This window comes from Moschus berezovskii, chromosome 5 (genome assembly GCF_049115385.1).
Source record: "Moschus berezovskii isolate FMDL1 chromosome 5, NW_MosBer_1.0, whole genome shotgun sequence".
NCBI classification, from domain to species: domain Eukaryota; kingdom Metazoa; phylum Chordata; class Mammalia; order Artiodactyla; family Moschidae; genus Moschus; species Moschus berezovskii.
In genome coordinates, this window is record NC_142464.1 from 76,282,317 (window position 1) to 76,303,119 (window position 20,803).

At 39.9% G+C, this 20,803-nt stretch overlaps 1 protein-coding gene across 2 annotated transcripts in view; it reads left to right on the plus strand.

Annotated features, from left to right (window-relative positions):
- The window catches only part of SLAIN2 (SLAIN family member 2), an 84,549-nt gene that overhangs the window by 535 nt on the left and 63,211 nt on the right, over window positions 1-20,803 (plus strand). The window lies entirely within an intron of this gene.

The window sequence follows — 20,803 nt, forward strand, 5'->3', positions numbered from 1 at the left end:
CGTCTTCCGAGGGTCCCCCGGTAAGACACCTCGCTTTGTGTAGCGGGGTCCGCTCTCTGACTCATGGTTTTCTTGCTTTGGCAGCGGTAAGGTCAGCGAGAGTTGGGGGTTCGAGGCTTGCGAGAGCAGCAGGGTTTGTAGCTAGTTCTCCTTTGGGTTGGGGGACCCTCTGGGCTTTGGGCCCCGTTGGGGTCTGGGGACTGGCACAGCCTAGGAGGGGCTGCTCGCCGTGGGAGGAGTCGGAGATGGGGAAACTGCTTTGTAGGAAGGGATCTTGCTTTGTGTGAAATCCTGGCTTTCGGATGCTGGCCTGGGTATTTTGGTTGTCGGGGAGGGCTTCTACTTGATGAGCTGTCACCCGGTGCGGGGAGCAGACCAGGGTAATCTAAGTCCGCACAGTGGTCAGCGTTTTGGACCAGTGGGAGTTGGGTACATTTCTGGCGGCGATGGGGAGACCGTGTGAATCAGCACTCCCCCTTGGGTAGTGGGGTGAAGCTTGCTTTGTGTGAAGAGGGCAGAGGATGGTGCCGCTTTGTGTAAGAGTCAACGGTGGAACAAGAGCCCTGACTCTCATTTTTTAAACAAGAATTGGGTCTGGCGTTTTCCTAAGCTGTGAAGTGACAGTTTTCCATCTTTCATTTCCATGTCATTCTAAGGGCAGAGAAAAAGAGCCCTATTTAAAAATGTGAACCGAACTGTATTGTCACAAGCTACTTGATAAAATTGTGACCCAGGGCATAATATCACTTCCATATATAGAGAGGGCTTGAGAGGCAGTTTCCTTCGTGCTTTATGGCAATTGCATAAAAATATCTATGGGAAATTCTTAATTTGTCTTTTTTGTTTGTTTGTTTTAATCTTTTAGCTGAAGTATCTTTGTTCTTTGTTGAAATTGAAACTTCTAACTTAGTGAAATTGAAATCCTTCATAGACTCTAGTTTTGCAGGGCTGCAACTTTACAGAATGTCCTGATATAGTTGAGAGCTTTGCCTGGATTCAGGCCCTGGCTCTGCTACTCACAGCTGTACGACCTTGGGCAACTTACTCTGAGCCTCACTTTCTTGCTCTTATTTGATGAAGAAAATAATAGTTCTTTATTCTATAGAGTTGTGAAGATCATGTGAGATAATCCATGTATCCTTTTAGCATGGATCTGGTTTATAAGCTCTCCGACACTAGCTGCTATTAGTCTTAAGCCAAGTTGTTAAAATCAAGAAATATTTATTTACTGAGTGCTTCCAGGATCTTGTGGGAGATTCTTAAATTTGATCCCTGTTCATTAAGGCAGTTACAGTCTTGTTGGGATAGGGTTGCGAAGAGTCAGACCCGACTTGGCGACTGAACAACAAAATAAGAAATAAGCTGGGAAATACATAGTGAATTGCTTAAAAGATTGATAGGGACTAAAAGTACTGAGAGTGCTGAGAAATTGGGAAGAAAATAATAGTCTAAGGTAGTTGGGAAAACTTTGAGGAGAGGTGGAGCCTGAGGAGTGAGGGGCATTTTATGCTCTGACAACTGCTAGAGTAGAGTCAGAGATATTTGTAACTCTCGATTAGAAAGGTTTGAAATACAGAGATTCTCTTGAATATATGATGTGAAGCTTTTATTTTACTGCCAAGTGATAACCAAATATAATTAGAACTGACTGTGGTAGTGACAGTTTTCATATTAGTGTGAAGTCATGTCCTCACAAAGGAATCCCAGGTATGTATACACTTTAAAAGAAGTGAGAATCATCTAAATACCATCACATGCCTCTTCCAAGTGATGATGATAATGATACTCTTAATAATAACGGGGATTAGCTGCACTCATCCCCCATTTTAGACTATATATTCTTAGAACACATTGACTCCGCTTGGAGAGGCTGATTAAATCTTTTGCTGCTTTGGTTTCTGAGCATAGGGTTTGTTCAAGTAAAGCAAGTCTTTTAAAATACTATGCCAAAAGTTTCTTTTGGCCAGTTGGTTCCTGGTTACATGTCTTGGTATTATAGATGTCCTACCCTTTTTCTGAAAAGATTTGTGTGAATTAAAAGTTTGAAAATCATGTTTAAAGTGTTTTTGGAGTATGTGTATGAAGTATTAAGTTATAACGGGTGGTGGGTGTTAGTAGCAGTAAGAGGAAGATTTTAAATCAGGAGTTTTTCTTAGCAAACTAAAAATCTACTTTCTGTAACATACACATTTCTTTCTTTTTTGTTTAGGGAAATGTTTTTTCCCCAGATGTATACCACAAAATTCCGGTCCTGAAGGTGTTAGTAGATATTGTTTGAAAAAATAAGTGTTGGTCTGAGGTCGGATATATCTGGGGAAAAGGTTCAACGAAAAAGGTTTCTTTTATGCTGACCTTTTTTGATATGCTAGTCTGTGTTGAATATAGTAAATCTCTAAGTGGTGTGGTTTGTCTCCTAAACTTATTTGAGCTCCCGAGGAACTAGTTTCTGTGGAACACACTTAGTAACCAGTATTGAACTTAGTGGAGACGGAACTGGCAAACTACTCAGGTGTTCTTGTCTGGAGAATCCCATGGACAGAGGAGCCTGGTGGGCTGCAGTCCATGGAGTTGCAGAGTCGGGCATGACTGAGACACAGACACACACAACTTTTAGCAGTGACTTTCACTTATTTTTTTAGACCCATCTTCATGATAAATACATTTTATACCATAGTTTAGTACACACATGGATGTGAATAATTGAAACAGTTTCACAAAACTGTACTTAGTATATATATTAAAGTGTTAGGATTTTCTGTTTCTTTATGGAAAAAATTGCCGGTTACAATTCACTGAGCTGATTTGGTGACCCGTAATTATTAGTTTGAAATATACTTTTATAGAACAACTCAGAAAAATCTAGAGAAGGAAACTTACATTATTGTGTATCCCAGTGTGTCACGCAATGCCAGGCAACGTATAAACAATTTTACACTTAATTGCATTTAATTTTTTATCCATTTATGAGGTAGGTATCATTTTCCAGGTAAGGAAACTTAATCACTCTCTAAGCATCAAATGCTGCTGCTGCTGCTGCTAAGTCACTTCAGTCGTGTCCGACTCTGTGTGACCCCATAGATGGAAGCCCACCAGGCTCCCCCGTCCCTGGGATTCTCCAGGCAAGAACACTGGAGTGGGTTGCCATTTCCTTCTCCAATGTGTGAAAGTGAAAAGTGAAAGTAAAGTTGAAATAGCAGACAGTAAATGTTGGAGCCAGGATTTGAATCCAGGTCTTTATGACATCATAGCTTATGTTGTTCCCACTTTATTTTGCTTTCTCCAAGTATAATTCCTTTTCCACCTGAATAGCCCCTTACAGTATTTGAATACTACCATCATAACCCTACTGACTCCTCCCTACCACACACTGAGCACTCTATAATCTCCAGAGTAAAACAACCTCAGTTTGTTTCCTTCTTGTTACTTAGCCCCTAAGTTGTATCCAACTCTTTTGCAATCCCATGGACTATAGCCCACCAGTCTTCTCTGTCCATGGGATTCTCTAGGCAAAAATACTGGAGTGGGTTGCCATTTCCTTCTGCAGGGGATCTTTCTGACCCAGAAGAGCAAAGCTGCTTCTCCTGCCTGGCAGGTGGATTCTTTACTACTGAGCCACCTAGGAAGCCCTTTAGTAATTCCTAACTTAATTTTAGGATGATCTTTCAGCCGTGGTCATTTTTTTCTTAATAAATTGTAGTTGTTCCTTGTCATTTAATGTGTTATCCAGAACTGTACTTGTAGATGATATTTGACCAGTGTGTGGTGGATATATTTTGCATGAGCTAAATGCTGTTGTTTGGAACCAAGTATTTCATTAACAGTTTTGACTTCTGTTACTTATGCTTAAGAGGAGCCAGTAGTTTCAATTACACTCTGTATTTTTATACATAGGTTGTTAAACCAAGTCTTCCTAACCCTGGTTTTCTATAATGAATTTTTTTAGCTTAAATATTAAGTTTTTATATTTTGTTAGTCTTGATTCAGGCATTTAATATTACCTATTCCTTGCATTTTTTTGGGTCATTTTCATGGCTTCCCTGGTGGCTCAGATGGTAAAGCGTCTGCCTGCAATGTGGGAGATCCAGGTTTGATCCCTGGGTCAGGATTCTCTGGAGAAGGAAATGGCAACCCACTCCAGTACCCTTGCCTGGAAAATCCCATGGACAGAAGAGCCTGGAATGCTACAGTCCATGGGGTCTCAAAGAGTCGGACAGGACTGAGTGACTTCACTCATTCACTCATATTTCGTAGGAATACCTAATGGGTCTTCATTCAGGTTGTTGATAAAAATATTAAAATTATAAAATAAAGGGCTCTGAAGTATATAGCTCGACTAGACTTCCTCCAGATTAACATCATTAGTCAACATACATTGTGGTTGTTCAATAGCTATTAGTACTGCTTCTTCTTATTAAGGCTGTATGCTATTTTGCCTGTATGGATATTATGAAAGATTTTGCCAGATGTCTTGCTGTACTTAAGCTATATGGTGCCTACAGAGTTCTTACCTAGTTAAGTAAACTTATCAAAATAGAAATTGCCGTTAATTTGATTTCACTTGTTCATGATGAATCTTTTGGCTTTTACTTTTTCTAACTTTACATTTTGTTTAACATAATTTTGAATTTTGCAAGGAATCAATCTGTCTGGAATTTCTAGACATTGCTTCTTTTTCACTTTAGAAATTCTAATATTTCCTCTTATTCAGGCTTTTGACCCTTCCATAATATTTTGGATCAACAGCAATAATTTGGTGATACAATTTCAGTTATTTTCCATTATTTAGAAGAGTAGAGCTAACCCTGTTTCAAGCTGCCTTTCAGCTTTCTATCACCTTGACTCAATTTGAACTTCAGTTTCCCTCAATTTAGCTTCCCAACAATTCCAAGTTTGTAGTTCAGTACTGTCAGCTGCAGACACATTGCTTCTGTGCAACAGATCCCCAGAACCCTCCCATCCTACATGACTGAAACTTTTACACTCACAGAACAGCAACTCCTTACCCCCAGTACCCCCAACTCCTGGCAAGTACTGTTCTATATACTTTATTTCTGTGAGTTTAGCTACATTCCGTTCCGTCGCTCAGTTGTGTCCGACTCTTTGCGACCCCGTGGACTGTAGCCTACCAGGCTTCTCTGTCCATGGGATTCTCCAAGCAAGAATACTGGAGTGGGTTACCGTTTCCTTCTCCAGAGGATCTTCCCAACCCAGGGATCGAACCCGGGTCTCCCGCATTGGAGGCAGACGCCTTACCTCTGAGCCACCAGGGAAGCTACATTAGGTACCTGTAAGTGGAACCACAAAGAATTTGTCCCTTTGTGACAAACTTATTTCACTTAGCATAATTTTCTTAAGGTTCATCCATGTTGTAGCATATGATAGGGCTTCCTACTGTTTTTAAGGCTGAATAATAGTCCATTGTATGTATACAGCACATCTTTATCCATTCATCTTTTGGTGGATGCTTGCAATGCTTCCATTTCTTGGCTGTTGTGAAAAATGCTGCTATGAATGTGGGACTACAAATAATCTGTGCAAGTCCTTGCTTTCACTTCTTGTGGATTCATAACCAAAAGTGGAGTTTTTGAATCAAATGGTAATTCTACGTTTACTTTTTTGAGGAGCCACCTTATTGTTTTCTACAGCATCTAGCCATTCTGCATTCCAACCAGCATTACACAAAGGTTCCAGTTTTTCCACTCCGAGTCATTCTGAGTTTTTAAATTTTTAAATTATTTTTGGCTGTGCTGGGTCTTCATTGCTGTGTGTGGGCTTTCTCTAGTTGTGGCGTGTGGGCTTCTCATTGAGGTGGTCTCTCTTGTTGCAGACCACGAGCTCTGTGGTGTGTAGGCTTCAGTAGTTGCAACACTTGGGGTCAGTAGTTGCAATTCATGGGCTTAGCTGCCCAACAGCATGTGGGATCTTTCTGGACCAGGGATTGAACCAGTGTCCCCTACACTGCAAGGTGAATTCTTAACCGCTGGACCACCAGGGGAGCCTTCATTCTGAGTTTTTATATGGTGTGAGGTAGGGGTCCACCTTGGAGAAGGCAATGGCAAGCCACTCCAGTACTCTTGCCTGGAAAATCCCATGGACAGAGGAGCCTGGTAGGCTGCAGTCCATGGGGTCTCTACGAGTCAGACATGACTGAGCGACTTCACTTTCACTTTTCACTTTCACACATTGGAGAAGGAAATGGCAACCCACTCCAGTGTTCTTGCCTGGAGAATCCCAGGGACGGGTGAGCCTGGTGGGCTGCCGTCTATGGGGTCACACAGAGTCGGACACGACTGAAGTGACTTAGCAGCAGCAGCAGGGGTCCACCTTAATTTATTTTGCATATGGAGATCCAGTTGTCTCTGTACCATTTGTTGAGAAGACTTTTCTATTCCCATTAAATTGTCATCACACCTTTGTCAAAATTCAGTTGCTTATAAATGTATGGGCTTATTTCTGGACTCTCAATTCTGTTCTGTTAATCTATCTATGTCTATCCTTATACCAGTACTACACAGCCATAATTACTCTAGATTTGAAATTGGAAAGTCAGAGTCCTCTGATTTTGTTTATTTCAAGATTGTTTTGACTCTTCGGGGACTTTTGTATTTCCATATGAATTTTAGGATCAACTTGTAAATCTCAGCAAAAAAAAACCTAGAATTTTGATAGGGATTATGTTAAATCTGTAGGTAAATTTGGGATTTTAACTATTGAGATCTGAGCAATATTGATTTTTAATTTTTTTCAACTTTTTAAGTTTTCAGTGTAGAAGTATTATATTTCTTTTGTTAATTTTATTTTAGTCATTTTATTCTTTTTTGATGTCACTTGTTTTTCTTAATTTCATGTTTGGACTCTTCATCACTACTGTATAGAAATACAGTTGATTTCTGTGTATTGATGTCATTGTCTCTTGCAGTCTTACCGAGGTTGTCTATTAGCTGTGATAGTTTGGTTTTTGGTGTGAATCCATAGGACTTTTTATATCTAAAATTATGTCATCTGCTGGTAGACATAATTTTACTTCTTTTTCCCAGACTAGATGCCTTTTATTTCCTCTTCCTGCCTAAATGCCCTGAAACTAGAACACCCAGTATCATGTTGGGTACAAGCAGTGAAAGAAGACATCCATCAATGTGATTTTTATTGTTCTTTTATTTTTAATAATTTCTAACAATTATTTATTGCGTTAACACATGATGGATACTATACTAAGCACTTTATATGCTGTAATTCATCTTTTTAATAATCCAGTATGGTCATTCTATTATTAATCCCCATTTTAAAGGTGAGGAAATTAAAGCTTAGATTAAATAACTTGCTTATAGTCACTCAAATATATGGACAAATAGGATTGGAACACAGATACTCTGACTGTATTTAAACATTTTCAAACATTGTGTGTGTGCGTGCTTGCTGCTGCTGCTGCTAAGTCACTTCAGTCATGTCCGACTCTGTGCGACCCCATAGACAGCAGCCCACCAGGCTCCCCCGTCCCTGGGATTCTCCAGGCAAGAACACTGGAGTGGGTTGCCATTTTCTTCTCCAATGCATGCAAGTGAAAAGTGAAAGTGAAGTCACTTCACTCGTGTCCGACTCTTAGCGACCCCATGGACTGCAGCCTACCAGGCTCCTCCATCCATGGGATTTTCCAGGCAAGAGTACTGGAGTGGGGTGCCATTGCCTTCTCCGTGCGTGCTTAGTCATGTCCAACTCTTTGCATCCCCATGGACTGTATTCTCCCAGACTCTCTGTCCATGAAATTTTCCAGGCAAGAATATTGGAGTGGTTTTCCATTTCCTCCTCTAGGGAATCTTCCTGACCCAGGGATTGAACCCACAGCTCTTGTGTTTCCTGCTTGGCAGGCTGATTCTTTACCACTGTGCCACCTGGGAAGCCTTTACCTAATTCTAATTATCTGTATTTTTTATGTTATTCTTCATAGATTTGTACTGTTACTCACCTTTAGCTATTCTATATTCCCTCTCATTCGTTTGATCATTTATCTTTTAACAGCCTGAGCCCTAGGTACATTTTTTATTTCTTTATCTTATGACCTCTTTTGGTACTCATTATTCTTGTGCTGAAGTGGCCTTTAGAGCCCCAGGAGTCAGACTGTAGCCCCACCCTTGTCAACTGCATGACCTTGTCAACCACTTACTCTCTGTGCTTGAGACTCTTCATTGTCTGTAGAGTTAATTATTATACCAGCCATGTAGAATTATATATATGCAACAATATGTGAACCGTGAACTTCCAGATGTTCAAGCAGGTTTTAGAAAAGGCAGAGGCACCAGAGATCAAATTGCCAACATCCGCTGGATCATGGAGAAAGCAAGAGAGTTCCAGAAAAACATCTATTTCTGCTTCGTTGACTATGCCAAAGCCTTTGACTGTGTGGATCACAATAAACTGTGGAACATTCTGAAAGAGATGGGAATCCCAGACCACCTGACCTGCCTCTTGAGAAATCTGTATGTAGGTCAGGAAGCAACAGTCAGAACTGTACATGAAACAACAGACTGGTTCCAAATAGGAAAAGGAGTACATCAAGGTTGTATATTGTCACCCTGCTTATTTAACTTCTATGCAGAGTACATCATGAGGAACGCTGGGCTGGAAGAAGCACAAGCTGAAATCAAGATTGCCAGGAGAAATATCAATAACCTCAGATATGCAGATGACACCACCCTTATGGCAGAAAGTGAAGAGGAACTAAAAGCCTCTTGATAAAAGTGAAAGAGGAGAGTGAAAAGGTTGGCTTGAAGCTCAACATTCAGAAAACAAAGATCATGGCCTATGGTCCCATCACTTCGTGGGAAATAGATGGGGAAACAGTGGAAACAGTGTCAGACTTTATTTTTGGGGGGCTCCAAAATCACTGCGGATGCTGATTGCAGCCATGAAATTAAAAGACGCTTGCTCCTTGGAAGGAAAGTTACGACCAACCTAGATAGCATATTAAAAAGCAGAGACATTACTTTGCCAACAAAGGTCCATCTATTCAAGGCTATGGTTTTTCCAGTGGTCATGTATGGATGTGAGAGTTGGACTGTGAAGAAAGCTGATTGCCGAAGAATCGATGCTTTTGAACTGTGGTGCTGGAGAAGACTCTTGAGAGTCCCTTGGACTGCAAGGAGATCCAACCAGTCCATTCTGAAGGAGATCAATCCTGGGTGTTCATTGGAAGGACTGATGCTGAAGCTGAAACTGCAATACTTTGGCCACCTCATGCGACCAGTTGACTCACTGGAAAAGACTGTGATGCTGGGAGGGATTGGGGGCAGGAGGAGAAGGGGACGACAGAGAATGAGATGGCTGGATGGCATCACCGATTCGATGGACATGAGTTTGAGTGAACTCCGGAAGCTGGTGATGGACAGGGAGGCCTGGCGTGCTGTGATTCATGGGGTCGCAAAGAGTCGGACACGACTGAGTGACTGAACTGGACTGAACTGAAAGCATTTATAAGTTCTTCGTACAGATTAAAAATATAAGTGTTAGCTTTGTCGTCATCATCACCATTTTATTTTAGTGCTACACTGGCCTGTCTTTGCAGTGAACTTGAAAAATTTAAACATGTACAAAAGTAGAATGAACAATGAAACGAACCTTTACTTATCACTTATCTTTAACACTGACCAGCTCATGCCATTCTTGTTTCATCTGTACCATTAAATCCTGCACCTTTTGGACTATTTTGAAGTAAATTTCATCTCAAGCATCATATCATTTAATTACTAAATATTACAGTAGAAGATATGGACTCTTTTTAAACATAACTACAATACCAGTTTCCCTTCTTTAATATCATCAAATGTGCTCTGAATGTTTTTAGATCATCACTGTTACATCTTTTCTTTGTATGGAATTTGTATTAGGTAAGTAACATCATTCATATTTTTCTTTGGCCTGTTGGCCTGTAGTCAGCTCCTGTGATATCATTCTTAGTTTTATAATTAACATTTTAAATTAAATTTAGTTTTATTGTATCTGTGCTTTCATTTCTTAGTTGCTCCTTGGCAGGTGGAATCTTCCTGGACCAGGGATTGAACCTGTGTCCCCTGCATTGGCAAGTGGATTCTTATCCACTGTGCCACCAGGGAAGTCCCCTTAAAAGTTTTTGAGATTGAAAATCTAAATTGTTCCTCATATCCTGTTAAATTTGCTTTACTTTAAATCAGTTTTAAGTTTATAAAGGCAGTTTCACTCCGACTGCTCATCAGTAAATTTTATTGATAAACTTTCCCCAACTCAGAGATTGATAGGTATGTAGTTTTTACTTACTGTATTTTTTTTCTTATAGCCCTTCACTTTTGAGAGTGGACTTTATTACCTGACCCTTTTGTTTTACGTATGCCTTTTGTAGGTGACTGTTGGTAGAATTTATAATTTAATACGACGAGCCCAGGTTTATAAAGCAACTTAATTTGTATACTTGCCACCACTTATGATTTGGCAGTGGCTCACTGATTAAAATCTTAAAGTTTTGTCTCCTGGATTCTTCTGAACCAAGGAGTTGTTATTTTAAAGTAACATGGTTTGGCAGACGCGGGAGACGCCCAGCTCCGGCGGCGCAGGCGCAGACGCGGGAGACGCCCGGCTCTGGCGCAACCGACCACGTGCAGAATCGTGGCTGAGATGAGCTACCCCGCGCCCAGGGTTAGGGCGGTGGCCGAGATGAGCTGTACCACGTTCAGGAGGCGGTGGCTGCTTGGGCACCGGAGGGCCGAGAGAAGCTGATCTACATGCAAAGCAGGAGGCGTGGCCTTGAGGAGATACCCCTCGTCCAAGGTAAGGTACAGCGGCTGCACCTTGCTGGAGCAGCTGGGAAGAGATACTCCACGACCAAGTGGAATATAAGAATCCAGTGTTCTGGGGAGGAAGGAACAAGATGGCGGAGGGATAAGATGGCAAGACCACTTTCTCCCCCACAAATTCATCAAAAGAACATTTGAACGCGGAGTAAAGTCCACAAAACAACTTCTGAATACTGGCAGAGGACATCAGGCTCCCAGAAAAGCAGCCCATTGTCTTCTAAAGGAGAGAGAAGAAATCCAGCTCCACCCACCAGAACACCGACACATGCTTCCCTAACCAGGGAACCCAGACAAGTCACCCGTCCAACCCCACACACAGCGAAGAAACTACGTAATAAAGAGAACGCCACAAACTGCAAGAAGAGGGAAAGGCCACCCCAAGCAAAGCAATATAAGCAAGATGAAGAGGCAGAGAAATACCCAGCAAGTAAAGAAACAAGATAATTGCCCACCAACACAAACAAAAGAAGAAGATATAGGGAATTTACCTGATAAAGAATTTCAAATTTTGATGGTGAAAATGATTCAAAATCTTGAAAGCAAAATGGAGTTACAGATAAATAACCTGGAGAAAAGGATTGAGAAGATGGAAGAAAGATTTAATAAGGACTTAGAAGAAATAAAAAAGAGTCAATATACAATGAATAATGCAATAGATGAGATCAGAAACACTCTGGAGGGAACAAACAGTAGAATAACAGAGGCAGAAGACAGGATAAGCGAACTAGAAGATAGAATTGTAGAAATAAATGAAACAGAGAGGAAAAAAGAAAAACAAATTAAAAGAAATAAGGACAATATTAGAGACCTCTGGGACAATGTTAAACGCTCCAACATTCGAATCATAGGAGTCCCAGAAGAAGAAGACAAAAAGAAAGACCATGAGAGAATACTTGAGGAGATAATAGTTGAAAACTTCCCTAAAATGGGGAAAGAAATAATCACCCAAGTCCAAGAAACCCAGAGAGTCCCCAACAGGATAAACCCAAGGCGAAATACTCCAAGACACATATTAATCAGATTAACAAAGATCAAACACAAAGAACAAATATTAAAAGCAGCAAGGGAAAAGCAGCAAATAACACATAAGGGGATTCCCATAAGGATAACAGCTGATCTTTCAACAGAAACTCTTCAGGCCAGAAGGGAGTGGCAAGACATACTTAAAGTGATGAAAGAAAATACCCTACAGCCCAGATTACTATACCCAGCAAGGATCTCATTCAAATATGAAGGAGAAATCAAAAGCTTTACAGACAAGCAAAAGCTGAGGGAATTCAGCATCACCAAACCAGCTCTCCAACAAATGCTAAAGGATCTTCTATAGACAGGAAACACAGAAAGAGTGTATAAACTTGAACCCAAAGCAATAAAGAAAATGGCTACGGGATCGTACTTATCAATAATTACCTTAAATGTAAATGGGTTGAAATTTTCAAAAAGGCTAGGAAACAATTCTCATAGCCATCAATAGTTCAGTGTTGAGTTCATGAATAGTTTTTAAAGTTTGGGACAAACTGTAGTATTTGCTATTTGAAGTACTATTTGTAATTGGCATATTACGATGTAACATTGGTCTTCATTTCCATCTTAAAACGCCTAAAAATGCCTAACAGGTTTTTAGATTTGTGAATTTTAGTTGAAATGTATTTTACGATGTTACTAAACCTGCAGAAATACTGAAATATTTCAGAGAACTTATTCACTGTACATTTAATTTATTTTATTTATAAAAGTTATGAACTGTAGAAAGTTTTACTTGTTGGGTCAAATGCTTGTTGCTTCAAATGCTTGTTGCATTTGAAGTGCTAGTTACAAGAAAATCAAATACCTTCAATGTATAAATGCTATTAAGTTTTTAAAGGACTCTGGAGTATAAGTAAGTTTGTTTAAAGAAATTTAGTCTGTTCAACTTGAAAAAAATAAATAAAATTGGAAAAAAAAAATAAAGTAACATGGTTTGTGTGTGTTTTAATTGAATCAGAAGTTATACATCAGATAAGCATTTTATTCCCTTCTTAACTTTGGTTTCCCAGTGATTCTAACGTGACTTTATATTTTCTTTTTTCTTTATGGAACAAATTCTTAGCGCCTGTATGTGTGAGCAGCCCAATGTTAGAACAGTTAGAGACATAGTAATGCGTTTTCTTGCTTTCTTAAAAAATTGAATGTGACCAAGAAGGGCCACGTGATTGGTAAAATACATTACAATCATTATTTTTTGAGCATTCTTTATACTAAGGCATTTTATGCATGTTAAATCATTTAATCTGTTTTGAATTGTAATTGTATTTATTGTTATCCCCATTTTTATTTTCAGTTAGGGTAAAATATACAAAACAAAAACTTCACCATTTTAATCACTTTTAAGTGTATAGTTCAGTGGCATTTTAAACACATTTATGTTGTTGTGAGGTCATCTCCACTATACTTCTCTAGAACTTTATCTTTACAAATTGAAATTCTGTATAAACAGTAACTCCCCATTCCCTTATTCACCCGGCCTCCAGCCCCTCACCACCACCACCATTCTACATTTTGTGTCTATGAATTTGACTACTCTAGGTACCACATGTAAGTGGAATCATGTAGAATTTATCTTTTAGTGTCTGGTTTATTTCATCTATTGGTGTGTCTTCAAAGTTTATCTCGATTGTATTGATAAGAAGGTGTCATGTTATCTTACTTGTCGTCTTACAGGTAAGGACATGAAACTCGAAGTCACACAGCTAATATAGTTCATTGAGATTTATACCAAGCCTTAAAACCATGCCTGATAAATAACATTTTATCTTGATTTGTTTAACCTGTAGATAGATTGATTTTTAAAGATTTATTCTGTATAACTCTGGAGATCATCACTAGGACAGTAGGTATACATTGTTGTTGTTCGGTTGCTCAGTTGTGTCCGACTCTTTGCAAACCTGTGGATTGTGGTACGCCAGGCTTCCCTGTCCTTCACCATCTCCCGGAGTTTGCTCAAATTCATGTCTATTGAGTCAGTGATGCCATCCAACTCTCTCACCCCCTTTTCCTCCTGCCTTCAGTCTTTCCCAGCATCAGGGTGTTTTTCAATGAGCTGACTCTTCACATTAGGTGGCCAGGGTAAGCAAATAATTAATAGAAGGAAAATGTTCTAGTAGAGCTGTTCCTAGACAGTATGAAGTGCCTTTAAAAAGTGTTGTGAGTAACTTTTAGCAGTAAAAGTTAATTGTCCTATGGCAAGGGATGTTCAGTTCAGTTCAGTCGCTCAGTCGTGTCCGACTCTGCAACCCCATGAATCACAGCACGCCAGGCCTCCCTGTCCATCACCAACTCCTGGAGTTCACTCAAACTCATGTCTATCGAGTCAGTGATGCCATCCAGCCATCTCATTCTCTGTCGTCCCCTTCTCCTCCTGCCCCCAATCCCTCCCAGCATCACAGTCTTTTCCAGTGAGGCAACTCTTCGCATGAGGTGGCCAGAGTATTGCAGTTTCAGCTTTAGCATCAGTCCTTCCAATGAACACCCAGGATTGATCTCCTTTAGAATGGACTGGTTGGATCTCCTTGCAGTCCAATGGACTCTCAAGAGTCTTCTCCAACACCACAGTTCAAAAGCATCAATTCTTCGGCACTCAGCTTTCTTCACAGTCCAACTCTCACATCCATACATGACCACTGGAAAAACCAAAGCCTTGACTAGATGGACCTTTGTTGGCAAAGTAATGTCTCTGCTTTTTAATATGCTATCTAGGTTGGTCGTAACTTTCCTTCCAAGGAGCAAGCGTCTTTTAATTTCATGGCTGCAATCAGCATCCGCAGTGATTTAGAGAGAGGTAAAAGTTGAATTTGATTACTTCAAAGTGTTCTTTTAAATTCTGTTTCTGTGATTAAAATATTGTAGTCTTTTGGGAATATAAGATATCTTCAAGACAAAGTGCTAAGCTTAAATGTGGGAGAGATCTTTAAGCATCATTGAGTTTTTATAAATCTGTGGCTCATTTCTTTGAATATCCTTAGTAGTAGCAACGGAGAAGGCAATGGCAAGCCACTCCAGTACTATTGCCTGGAAAATCCCATGGATGGAGGAGCCTGGTAGGCTGCAGTCTGTGGGGTTGCTGAGGGTCGGACACGACTGAGCGACTTCACTATCACACATTGGAGAAGGAAATGGCAACCCACTCCAGTGTTCTTGCCTGGAGAATCCCAGGGACGGGGGAGCCTGGTGGGCTTCCGTCTATGGGGTCACACAGAGTCGGACACGACTGAAGTGACTTAGCAGCAGCAGCAGTAGTAGCAAATTCTTTTCTGTTGAGGTTAGGTTTGAGTTTTGAAAACTGTCCAAAGTTGTTGTTATGCCTAGTGAATAAAAATGGGTTAGAAAGGTATTTGAAGCTCTCAGCAGTGTAAGTCCAGTTCACCTTTTTCCTAGATTTACTTGCTGTTTTCAGGAAATTTCATGAACGTTCAGCCCTATTACCTTTTAATGTTTGTTCTGTATAGAGTATCTTCTTTTTCTCTCTGAAATTCTAAATCTCCCACTTGGTTTACTTCCTCTTTGATGTTACCTGCTACTGTTTATGTTTCTTTTGTTTGTTTTTAGAGCACGTGTAACATCATAACCTCCTCTTTGGTCTGTCTTGTCTAGATTGTGAGCATTTTAAGCAGAGGGAACAGTATCATATTCATCTTTGTGTATCCAAACAGGCTCTCAGAATCTTGTGAGTTCAGTTATATTAAATTGAATCAATCTGATTGTCAATGATAAGTTGAAACTAGATGAAGCTGAAAATAATGAGACAAAATTTTTTGCATGACTTACATGACCCGAATGCCAGTAACAGTAAGGAATTTCACACGTAGTCTGCATAATGGCAATATTGAAACTGTACTCTCCCATGAATTAAAATACTGTCAAGATACAGTGTCTTATATCAAAAACCAGTTTCAAAGTTGTCTCTTTGGTAGGATAAAAGATGTACTTTGTTTTACACTTCTTTGTACATTTTATAATCTCTCAGTTTTCTGTTATGAACACAAGTTGCTTTTATAATTAAAAAATTCTAGTGATAAATCCTACTAATTTAAGTTAGTTTCATTAGTCTGTGGCCACATAGAGTAGGGATCATATTACAACGTGATGGATATTTAGGTCACTTCCATGTCTCGGCTATTGTGAATTGTGCTGCAGTGAACACTGGGGAGCATGTGTCTTTTCAAATTATGGTTTCTCTGAATATATGCCCATAGTATACCCATAGTGGGATTGCTGAATCATGTGGTAGTTCTGTATTCAGTTTTTTAAGGAACCTCCATATTGTTTTCCATAATGGATGTACCAATTTACATTCCCACACACAGTGTAGGAAGGTTCCCTTTTCTCCACACCCTCTCCAACATTTCTTGTTGGTAGATCTTTTGATGATGACCATTCTAACTGGTGTGAGGTGATACCTCATAGTAGTTTTGATTTGCATACCTCTAATAATTAGTGATATTGAGCATCGTTTTGTGTGTTTTTTGGCCATCTGTATATCTTCTTTGGAGAAATATCTGTTTAATCTTCTCTTCCCCCCTCCCACCCATTTTTTTGATTGGGTTTTTTGGTTTTTGTTTGTTTGCTTTATTGAGGAACATCAGTTGTTTGTATCTTTCTTCAGAGGTTAATCCCTTGTTGGTTACTTCATTTGTACATATTTTCTCCTATTCTGTGGGTTGTCTTTTTGTTTATGGTCTCCTTTGCTGTGCAAAAGCTTTTAAGTTTAATTAAATCCCATTCGTTTATTTTCATTAGGAGGTGGATCAAAAAGATATTATTGTGATCTGTAGTCTGTTTTTGTTTGGGGGGAGGGATCCAAAGAGCTTAATTTTCCAAGGATAACAGATAAAGAATTCTAAAGCTTGGAGTTCACATTCTGTGAGCCTTCTGAGTCGCTGATGTTGCTTGCTCTCCTCAGTCTCATTTTTGGGACTACTCTGCATGCAGATCCCTGTGCCAGACTTCCTGAAGTACCTGGCTGGTGCTGATGCCCAGGTAGCCCAAAAGGGCTCCTTTTCTCCCAGATCCCTGCCTGCCTTCTTGCCCTCTGTTGGGAGCATATCTATATAAGTATAATAGTAAATTAGTTTAATTTTGACATGATTTAAAAAATAATTTGGATAGTAAATAGCATTAAAGAATGTCTTAATGTAAATGCATTGAGTTATATTAATGTACTATTCCTAATAATGGTCTTCGCAGATGGCTCAGTGGTAGTTAATCCTGCCAATGCAGGAGATGTGGATTCGATGCCAGGGTTGGGAAGATCCCCTAGAGAAGGAAATGGCAACCCACTCCAGTATTCTTGCCTGGAAAATCCCATGGATAGAGGAGCCTGGTGGACTGCAGTCCATGGGGGTCACAAAAGATTCGAATACAGTTTAGCAATTAAACAATAAAATAGCAACAAATTCATTATAATAATGACCTGTGCTAGCCAAGGCACTCTGCATGTTGACTCCTGTTTTGATAGTTTAGTAACAAAAGTGAACTTGTAAAAACATTTAGGTTTTAAGTCTTTCAGTAATACAAGTTCTTATTTTGCTGTTCTGTTTACTCAAAAATCACATCCTCTGTGATCTTTCATTTGGGAATCTTAACGGAGGATGCAGACACCTTTAGAAACAAACTAGATTATTTAAGAGGAAGACACAAAATGCAAAACATACAGTTTGCTTTAATCTTGGAAAAGGTTCAGATTCTGGAGTAAAATTGCAATTTCTTGACAATATTAAAGAACTATACAGAGAAAAATAAAAAGTGATTGTATCTTCTTGAAATGTGAAAAATAATAGATAAGCAAGATAATGCAATACCATGAAGTTTATACAAATACTTAGAAATAGAGAAATAGTGTTTAGTTCAAATTTAGAGGTTTAGAATTCATGAGGATGAATCAAACCATGTCCCACTTCTGACAGTTTACTAGAAGGAGATTCCTCCCACACACAACCCTCCACTACTCCATTCTGGAACTTCTGCTCATCTGTCTGTGAGAGAGTCAGAAAGTATCCAACCATGTGTATCTGTTAAGTGTTGTTTTGTTTGAAAACTATGAATAAGAAGCAAGGGGTAAGCCAGGCTAAGTCCACAAATAACCTATGAGTCTGATAAACTTGAGGAATGGAATTTAATAGATGCTATCAACTTAGTGAGGTTTTAAGTATATGCATTTAGTGCCTAATTAGTGCTGTATTTTATAATTATAGAGACTATATTGTATGTCTTTATTAATAACTAGTAGCTATAGAAAGAGTAAATTAGTAGTTTTAGGATGTGACTGTCTTTTGAGTGAACCTGCTTATTTCCCCCCTAGGAGGGAGATAATGGGTTTTTCATTGACTTGTCATAGTGAAACTCTTGTTTACCATTGGTTATTTTTTACTCGGGCTGATCTGGAGAGGACTGAAAACTGAAATCACCCCAAAAAAGATGAATCCTAGAAACCTGAATCTGGAGGTTTGGAACTTGATGAATAGGTGCTGTAGGTTTCGATGATAGTACTGCCTATGACTGAGAGAGCTAACAAGTACTGTGTGAGGTACAGTCAGTTTTGTCTTAATTTATCTTTAGATTCCTGTTTAGCACCATGCCTGGCCAGTGGTAGCTACCACATAAATATTTGTTTAAATGACTGATTGTGTCTTTATACTAAGCCTTCAAGTGCTTAGAGTTTAACTTGGAACCATTATGAGAACAGAATTTGATTCTCTATAAAACCAGCAGTAAGAGTTCTTAGAAGAAAAGTTTATATGGACTTCATGAACTCCTTATTGCCAAATTCAGACTTAGATTGAAGAAAGCAGGGAAAAAACCACTAGACCATTCAGATATGACCTAAATCAAATCCCTTATGATTATACAGTGGAAGTGAGAAATAGATTTAAGGGCCTAGATCTGATAGATAGAGTGCCTGATGAATTCTGGACATTCGTGACATTGTACAGGAGACAGGGACCAAGACCATCCCCATGGAAAAGAAATGCAAAAAAGCAAAATGGCTGTCTGAGGAGGGCTTACAAATAGCTGTGAAAAGAAGAGAAGCGAAAAGCACAGGAGAAAAGGAAAGATATAAGCATCTGAATGCAGAGGTCCAAAGAATAGCAAGGAGAGATAAGAAAGCCTTCCGCAGCGATCAATGCAAAGAAATAGAGGAAAACAACAGAATAGGAAAAACAAGAGATCTCTTCAAGAAAATTAGAGATTCCAAGGGAACATTTCATGCAAAGATGGGCTCAATAAAGGACAGAAATGGTATGGACCTAACAGAAGCAGAAGATATTAAGAAGAGGTGGCAAGAATAAATGGAAGAACTGTACAAAAAAGATCTTCACGACCAAGATAGTCACGATAATGTGATCACTGACCTAGAGCCAGACATCTTGGAATGTGAAGTCAAGTGGGCCTTAGAAAGCATCACTACGAACAAAGCTAGTGAAGGTGATGGAATTCCAGTTGAGCCATTTCAAATCTTGAAAGATGATGCTGTGAAGGTACTACACTCAATATGCCAGCAAATTTGGAAAACTCAGCGGTGGCCACTGGACTGGAAGGGTCAGTTTTCATTCCAATCCCAAAGAAAGGCAATGCCAAAGAATGCTCAAACTCCCGCAAAATTGCACTCAACTCACACATTAGTAAAGTGATGCTCAAAATTCTCCAAGCCAGGCTTCAGCAATATGTGAACTGTGAACTTCCAGATGTTCAAGCTGGTTTTAGAAAAGGCAGAGGCACCAGAGATCAAATTGCCAACATCCGCTGGATCATGGAGAAAGCAAGAGAGTTCCAGAAAAACATCTATTTCTGCTTCATTGACTATGCCAAAGCCTTTGACTGTGTGGATCACAATAAACTGTGGAACATTCTGAAAGAGATGGGAATCCCAGACCACCTGACCTGTCTTTTGAGAAACCTGTATGCAGGTCAGGAAGCAACAGTCAGAACTGGACATGGAACAACAGACTGGTTCCAAATAGGAAAAGGAGTATGTCAAGGTTCTATATTGTCACCCTGCTTATTTAACTTCTATGCAGAGTACATCATGAGGAACGCTGGGCTGGAAGAAGCACAAGCTGGAATCAAGATTGCCGGGAGAAATATCAATAACCTCAGATATGCAGATGACACCAACCTTACGGCAGAAAGTGAAGAGGAACTCAAAAGCCTCCTGATGAAAGTGAAAGAGGAGAGTGAAAAGGTTGGCTTGAAGCTCAACATTCAGAAAACAAAGATCATGGCATCTGGTCCCATCACTTCATGGGAAATAGATGGGGAAACAGTGGAAACAGTTTCAGACTTTATTTTTTGGGGCTCCAAAATCACTGCAGATGCTGATTGCAGCCATGAAATTAAAAGACAGTTACTCCTTGGAAGGAAAGTTATGACCAACCTAGATAGTATATTAAAAAGCAGAGACGTTGCTTTGCCAACCAAGGTCCGTCTAGTCAAGGCTTTGGTTTTTCCAGTGGTCATGTATGGATGTGAGAGTTGGACTGTGAAGCAAGCTGAGCGCCGAAGAATTGATGCTTTTGAACTATGGTGCCGGAGAAGACTCTTGAGAGTCCCTTGGACTGCAAGGAGAGCCAACCAGTCCATTCTAAAAGAGATCAATCCTGGGTGTTCATTGGAAGGACTGATGATAAAGCTGAAACTCCAATACTTTGGCCACCTCATGCAACGAGTTGACTCACTGGAAAAGACTCTGATGCTGGGAAGGATTGGGGGCGGGAGGAGAAGGGGATGACAGAGAATGAGATGGCTGGATGACATCACTGACTCGATGGACGTGAGTTTGAGTGAACTCCGGGAGTTGGTGATGGACAGGGAGGCCTGGCATGCTGTGAATCATGGGGTCGCAAAGAGTCGGACACAACTGAGCGACTGAACTGGACTGAACTGAATGTGGAAAAGTGGAAGTGAAAGTCACTCAGTTTTGTCCAACTCTTTGTGACCCCATGAACTAT